At 40.0% G+C, this 8,451-nt stretch overlaps 1 non-coding gene across 1 annotated transcript; it reads left to right on the top strand.

The window, feature by feature from the left end:
- trnal-caa lies at positions 1–110 on the top strand. Its single transcript has 2 exons — positions 1–38; positions 65–110. It is a non-coding gene; the product is annotated as a tRNA-Leu (tRNA).
- The last annotated feature ends 8,341 nt before the right edge of the window (positions 111–8,451 follow it).

The following is an 8,451-nucleotide window of genomic DNA, read 5'->3' as shown; positions in this document are numbered from 1 at the left end:
GTCAGGATGGCCGAGTGGTCTAAGGCGCCAGACTCAAGGGCTGTTACCTTCCTGAAACAGGGATTTCTGGTCTCCAAAAGGAGACGTGGGTTCAAATCCCACTTCTGACAGACTCCCAAGGACATTCACAGTCTTTTAAGAACAAAAACTCAGCAAAGTATGTTCTGTTTAAAACATTCATGGTGTCTTTTCTAACTTGTAAAGAAGAAAACAAAAAAATAATTTTAAAAGCCTCTCATCCACTGGTTATTGTTTTTAAAAATGGTGGTTACCACAGAAATTCAGCGAGAAGATCCAGATATCCCACAACACGTGATCCCAAACTGACCAATCACTGCATAGCAAGGGTGCACATCAGGCCTGGAAGAGGTGTGTGTGGAGCCTCTGCGGAGCTACGCTGAGCCTACGGTGGTTACGCAGACATTATATCCACCTATAGCCATGTGAGGCTGTTCAGCAAACCACTCTTAATTATATTTGTGTACATGTCATCCCGTTAGCAGCCTGGCTAGCTTAGTTGGTAGACTATGGGAGTCTGAAGCTCAGAGTCGTCTGTTTGAGCCCCGTGTTGGACGTTGACATCTTGATCAAAAACTGATACTTGGTCAGGTACCTTCAACAGATGAAGCTATGAGACTGTCTTTACAGCGTAATCACTGGTGTAACAGGAACATAATGTAGCCAATCAGAGATCGATATGACTGGAGAGTAAGGAAGGATAAAAAGTCCATGTTCACGCTGTCTCCAGTCTGTAATTTCTTTCAGTTCTGGGGCCTCATTTATCAAACTATGCGTAGCAAAGCAAACTACAGGTGGCATCTACAGGGCAAAAAGGAAATGTGCTGCACAAAAACTTTCAGATTTATCAAAGCATGCGTGTGCAATCTTCCATTCATCATTACCTGCCACTTAACCAGAGTCTGGTTGCAGGGGCAGCTGCCTAAGCAGGGAAACCCAGACTTCCCTCTCATCCTCTCATCCGGGGGGGATATCGAGGCGTTCCCAGGCCAGCCGCGAGATGTAGTCTGTCCAGCGTGTCCTGGGTCTTCCCCGGGGCCTCTTTCTGGTGGGATGTGCCCGAGCTACCTCATCTGTTATAGACAAAACAATGATGGCCTTACTATAACAGTGCTGCAGTATGTTCTTGGTCACATCTATTTAAAAGCTGGACCCAAGTGTTAATATAAACAATGACGAATCAGCTTTTCAGCGGTTTCTGTGGTGTAGCATCTATCACTGGTAACACCAGCCACCACTGAGTTCGAAACCAGGCAGAAACATTCTGTCCTTCTGAAACTACTTGCTACACACATTCATACACCTCAAATACTCTAAAAGAAATTCTTAAAAAAAAGGGCAGATTGAGCCAGAGATCACACCACCGTTCCCTGGTAACAATACCCCTCTGTCAGCAAGAAGATGGGCCAACACACAGGTAACGTTTCAGAAGATACGCTGCAAACAAATGTTCAAAAAAAGCAGTTGCTTCATCAAACCCTATCTGACTGTCTCTTCTCCATTCTTCATGCATTCAAATACACAGTGCTGATATTAATATGGAAGTACTGGTGATTTTGGGACAATAGAGACTCTCATCAGACATTCTAGACATCCTGCAAACAAAGCACTAAATGTTGTAGTGTACTGAGTATGTTTCATGTCCTGCTCCATATGAGGAGTATCCAGGTGGCAATCTAAAGCATTCTGACTGTGAGAAGACATCTGCACCAGAAAAGCTGTTTGGCAAACTACAGTCTCAACACACTTTCAAGACATTGCCAAGTGTTGTGTGTGTTTTTGTGTCTTAGAAAGGGTTGGGTGGTAAGAGAATATGGCTCAGTTAAAAAGACCATTCTGCTTTTGTTACAAGCTGCCAGAGCTTCATTGGAAAAGATTACACCTTCTATACTTTGTGCCACCTTTATGGTGCCATAACTCTCTCTGATGTCACTGTTTGATATGTGTGTGTTCTTTATGCCACCTTTATGATGTCATATTCCTCTGTGATGTCAATGCTTGATCTGTATATGGGCTTTGTGCCACCTTTAACCTTTATGATGCCATAATCCTCTTTGATAAAACAGTTTGGTTTGTGTATATTCTTTGTGTAACATTTATAATGTCATATTCCACTTTGATTTCACTGTTTGGTCTGTGTATGTTATTAGAGCCACATTTATGATGTCATATTGTCTTGATGTCCCTGTTTGACCTTTTTTTTCTTTCAAATGAGCTTCAAACCTCAGAAATTAGTTGAAAAAACCCAAACAAATTTCGAGAACCTTTTTAACATTGTATATGCTGTTTGTGCAACCTTTATGATGTCATAATCCTCTGTTTTGTTGTTTATTTTCTGTGGTGTAATGGCTATCACATTCACCTAACACAAAAATTCTACATCCTGCAAACAAAGCATTAAATCTTCTGGTGTATTGTTCACCATGTCCTGCTCCGTGTGACGAGTATCCAGGTGATAAACTCCGGTCTTCTGCATGTCAGAGAGAGATACTGGTGACTATACTAACGAGGAATGCTGCATAGCTCCAAAAGCTTCATAACTGCTACCAAAGATAAACTATACAATTTGGTAGAATATTGTCATCCCAGGCGGCTCCTGCATCCCAGGATCCCAGGCAGCATCGATGACGTAGGCTTCAGCTGCATTTTTGCCCGGTCTGCCGCACTAGGACCAACAGGAAGCTGAAAGCCACAGGCCAACTATTTATACATTCTGATTGAGTGTTTTAAAATTATTATTAATTTTCTATGTAAAAGCAAAATTTCTCATAGTTAAGAGTAACATTGAACAGCACAACAGTATTACTGAATAGCTGTTAATAGTTTTAATTATTGTTTAACAGTATTTATTGAAAAACAATTCTCTTTTAAACTAGAAAACAATGTTTGTTTTTGTTCTTAATGACATTGTAAATTAAACAGTGAGTTTTAAATGATTACTGTCTTCATTATGATGAAAATATGTAAATTAACTCAAAACTGGTAAGAAAGACCCACATTGTGACATTAAACTAAATTAAATTCCCTGATGAGGAATAATCTAGTGAACATATTAATCTATAAATATATACATATGTGTGTGTGTGTGAGTGATGTATTCCACTCCATTAAAAGGATCTTTAAAAGGTTAATAAATTCTGAAATAGGAGGTCAGCCATCCATATCCTGCTATGACTCGCTGGCTCTGCATCTCTTCTGATTCCTGGAGAGAAGAGAGAGAAATAGAAAGTGAATTTACTATTGTAATATATTAGAACTAAAAGCAGAGCTATGTTATTGAAATATTGTTAATAGTCTTTACTTACAATTACAGACACATGTGTCCATAAAAGTATCCCTCCATATGAGGAAATATCATGTCTATTATATTAACACGATGGACGCCGTGTCACGTGATCTTCCATGCCGTCCACAATGACCCGTCGTGGGTTTGCGTCCCGGTTAAAACATTCCCATTTGTGTTTAAGGCACTAAATACACATTCATTACACAGAGATTTGCATTGATTGTCTCTATTTTCCTTTCTTTCTCTCTTTTCTTCTCCCCCCCACCCCCCAATGGCTCTGATAGTTCCATTGACATAAATATTTACTTTTGAGGAATGAACTATCTATTTTTAGCAAGTGACACGCTTTTGCAGGTTATCCACAAGCTTCTGCAGTTTGCACTAATTGTTTAGAGAAACGCACTAACTGCTATGCAAATGTAAAGTCTGGTGTGAGAAATGCACCAAAGCGACTGAGGAAAAACTGCAATCTCCACCCAGTGGTGAGTCGTGCATATCACACCTAGGCCTTCAATACCGTGTCACTTAGTCCAGCCTACATTTATGCACCTCATAATAACATCAATATGACACCATGGCTCGAGAATACATACGGAAGCACACGTTTTAAGCCTATTCATAACAGCGGTGGCAGTAGTACTACACTTAACTGCTCAGTCGATCAGCGGGATGCTAATTTCAAGCCCAACTGCACCAGAGACGTCTGATATTTACAGTGTGTGTGATGTGCGCAGTGTTTACAAGGCACACAGCGCTGTCCATGGTGCTACTCGATCTACATGCACTTATGGAAATAGGCAGAGGCCCATGGCAAATTTGTGTCCAGGGCCCTTGGTGATGATAGTCTATGTTTTCAACCAATAAGCACACATTCACAATTAAGAGCGGGAAACTAAGATCACAGATATTGTCAAAACTCCAAAATAAAAAACAATTTTAAAAGATAAAATAAAATAAAACGCTTGCACTCACCAATGCAGATTTCCTCCACAGACCCTGGTTATTAGAAAATAAAATCCATCCTCCTTTCCTTTCTCAAGAAGACTTCAATGGCTCTGTTGTACAGTTTATCTGTGCGTTTCAGTTCCATTAATAAGTCCTTTTCTATGGACATGGAGGCTAACACTGAAAGCCGTGTCTGCCCGGTCGTATTTCTGGCATAAGTTTTAATGCGCTTTAATGCCGAGAATGACCGCTCTGTTCTGTTTTAAGTCGGGGAAGATCAAACAGTACACCGTGGCTCAGTCTTAAGCTGGAGAAGGCTGTTTGGGGGAATTTTTTCCTGTATGTCTGAAAGTGCTTCGTATATCTTACAGAATCTGTCCCTCTCTCGCTCAACCGTGTCACAAAACTCCTTCACCCTTGCCATGCAGAACTGTACATCCAGCAATTTTTTCTGCAGTACTCCAAAAAGCACATCAGCATACTCAAATATTCCGCTGAATGTGTTGAGCAAAAAACAAAACTCAAAATCATCCAGACGTGCAATAAATCCATCTGTACAAAGTACAGTGTCCTGATCATACTCATCATGGTGTTCCAATATGTGATCAAACAACTCCTTTAGCACAGCTCTCTTCTCATAGACCGTATTCACCAAACGTGATGTGTATCACCACCTCGTCGGCGCGACGTGAGGAAGACGCCGCTTACACAAGTCATCCCGTAGTTAAGTGCGCTTTGGAGATCTGGAGAAGAATGCAGCGAGGCCGTTCAGGTTGGCAAAAAAGACCTTGCACTGTTTCAGCTTTGAGACCCCTTGAGTCAGTACTAGATTAAGACGATGTGCATAACAGTGAATGAATAAGGCCATAGGTACCTTCTCCTTTACTTTAGCCGCCACCCCATTGAGTCCAGAGGCCATTACCGCTGCGCCATCGTAACACTGTGCCACAACTTTGTCCAGAGAACATTCATATTCCTCAAAGAAATGAAAAATAAGAGCGGCAAGGTCATCAGCTCGCCTGCCACTGGTCACATCCACAAACTTGAGAAAACGCTCCTTGACACCTGTGGCCATCACATAGCGCAGGACAAGTGAGAGCTGTGCCATGTTAGCCACGTCTGTGGTTTCGTCCACCATGACAGCGACAAAGGGGCTCTCTTGATCTCCATTTTGATCTCCTCTGCCATCACTTCAGCAATAGCATGAATTAGGTCGTTTTGTATTTTTCCTGATGTCCCAGTAAATACCCTGTTAGTGGACAGGTGGTAGTGCAAGTCTGTGTCATGTTCAGCCAGAAACGAAAGAAGCACCACATAGTTGCCTCTATTTAAGGACTGCGGGCCTTCATCGTGTCCCCTAAATGAAAGTTCCTGTTTACCTGAAAACATGACACAATCCATCAGTCTTTTTAATATCTCCCTATTTTTCTTTACTCTTTCATTGTGGAGCTCCGTTTCCCTCCGTGCCTGTTTGCTGAGCTGTAGATCCACTCGGGTGTCCCCAAATGTTTTTACAAGCACCGTAGCCTGTAGGTGCCCAGCTGTGCTTTGGTGTCTCGTTGCTGCCTTGGTGAAACAACTTAGGTTGGCAAATCCAGAGTAGCTCCAAACACCACATCGGTCCGTTGCAAGCAACAGGCATTCCCAGCAGTACAGTTTACAGCGTTTTTCAGACACTGTGAGCCACGGGTACCGTTCATAGTTCCCTGTCTGGAAATGGCGCACAAACCCTTTTCCCTGCTGGGACAGACTAGCTAGCTCGGGGGTTGGGTGACCTCTTCTCACAAGATCCAGCTTTTCCTGAAAGGTCTGTCTTGAAAATGGCGTTGCAAGTATATCTGCAACCAGATCTATCTCTTCTCCTCCTTCAGCCATCATGGATTAAAAGATATAGCTATAGCTGTTAGCAATCAGATCTCTGGGTTTAGTTCTGAAATTTTGTAAATTGCTGCCTTTTAGGTTCTCGCAAGTGCTTATCCAATCACAGGACACGTTCATGTCCGATTCAGCGTGAGACCTTCTAGCTGGCCTTGGTATCGCTGACTCGAGATCTGATTGGCTATTGCAACTTACTGTGTCCGTTCAATTACAGCACACGGGAGCCTGCTCTGTTGATTCTGAAGGCCTTAGGCATATTTAGTAGAGCCTGACAACACAAGCTAGCTTAAATATGATTGGATAAAAACCTCTACTGTAATATGCACAACACTGGAAGCAGCTCAACCAAGTATATGGATATAATCAGAAAACAGACAAGAGATTAAATTTGTCTATATGTATATTATTTATTAATTAATTAATTAATTAATTGATTGATTGATTGATTGATTGATTGATTGATTGATTGATTGATTGATTGATTATTTATTTATTTATTAATTTCCTGAGTATGCTTAGGCCAGCAGAGAAGGCCTTGTTGGCCCTGACGGCCCACCACTGTGATGTGATATTATTTATGAGGTATTGACCAGCTTTATGTTAGGAGATAAATATCATTGGGTCAATGAGAAATAAAGCTTCTAAAAATCTATTTTTTAAAAGTGTTTTATAACGGATGGCATGTATATTTCTGAAAATAAGTCACATGTTATCTATCTATCTATCTGTTTAGATAGATAGATAGATAGATAGATAGATAGATAGATAGATAGATAGATAGATAGATAGATAGATAGATAGATAGATAGATAGATTTGTACAATAATTTAAAATAATTGCTTTCTAATGGTCAAATATTTTCTTTTTTAAGAATCTGATTTTACAGTTAAAGACAGAAAAGTAATTAATAAAAATACAAATGGTTGCATTAAAAAAAATAGTTATTCCCGTCATAGTTGTTTACTTTAACTTATTATTCATTTGGTTTAAATTGATATTTAATCTGGTTGCACCACCTGACAACTATGTTGACTGTGGACAAAATTTTACTTATTATGCCTTTTTGCTTCATACATTCACTTCATTAAGGGTTCATTTGTCCAATTATTTCTTTCATTATACATTTATTCATTGATTATTACTATATTGCACTTTTTATTACACTTTTTTACACTGTACATTTTTACTCAGCAGGCTTTTATTCACTGTTAAGGTTTATTCTCTTCATACACATGCTCTGTTGAAAGGTCACTACAAGGGTAAGATGACCCTTGTTTGGTCCTTCTTCAGACCCTTAGTCAGACTTGTTCTGGAGGACACACAACTATGTGAGGTTGCTTGATGCAAGTTCTTGGAGTTTTCAAGAAGGAGGGTTCTTCCAACAGAAATGTATAACTATTGTTTTTCCTCTTGAATCCCCAGAGTCTCTTTTTTGTTTCAAATATGGCAATTACCACACAAACTTAGCAAGAAAATCATAAAAGTCATAAAAGTGGCACAAACAATATGCACAGTTCAAACATTGACATCAAAGAATGAATATGACATAACAAAGGTGGTACAAAAACCATACCCAGATCAAAGAGTGACATCACAGGGGAATATGACATCACAAATGTGGTCAAAACAACATTGAACTAAGAGTGACATCACAGAGGAATATGATGTCATAAAAGTAGCACAAACAACATACGCAGATCAAAGACTGACATCAAACATAAAATATGACATCACAAAGGTGGCAACAACAGCATAAAAAGATCAAACATTGACATTACAGAGGTATATGATGTCCTAAAAGTAGCACAAATGACAAACACTGATCAAACAGTGACATCACAGAGGAATATGATGTAATCGAAGTGGCACAAACCATATAAACAGATCAAACGCTGAAATCAAGTTATATGACATCACAAATATGGCACAGACAGCATAAACACATCAAAGAGTGACATCACAGAGGAATAAGGCATCACAAATTTGGTACAAACAACATACATAGATCAAAGAGTGACATCACAGAGAACATGATGTCATAAAAGTAGCACAATCAACTAGAGCTGGTTCTGCTACTAAGCAGATTAAGTGACCACTTAGGGCCCCGCACCACTAGGGGCCCCCTACTGAAGAAGGTTGTTTCATGGTTTATGGGCTTGGTTATGAAGAGGAATTATCCATCTAGATCAGAAAAAAATGTACAAAAAGAAGGCTAATGAAGCAGCTGTGCAACGACAAGGTAATTTCTTTTGCAGTTATACTGTAAAGTAAGGTATTAGTCCGGTGATGAAGAACAAATAGATAGATTAGACATGGGACAGCAC

This window comes from Melanotaenia boesemani, chromosome 24 (assembly GCF_017639745.1).
Source record: "Melanotaenia boesemani isolate fMelBoe1 chromosome 24, fMelBoe1.pri, whole genome shotgun sequence".
Taxonomy (NCBI): domain Eukaryota; kingdom Metazoa; phylum Chordata; class Actinopteri; order Atheriniformes; family Melanotaeniidae; genus Melanotaenia; species Melanotaenia boesemani.
This window is presented reverse-complemented; position numbering and strand designations above follow the sequence as displayed.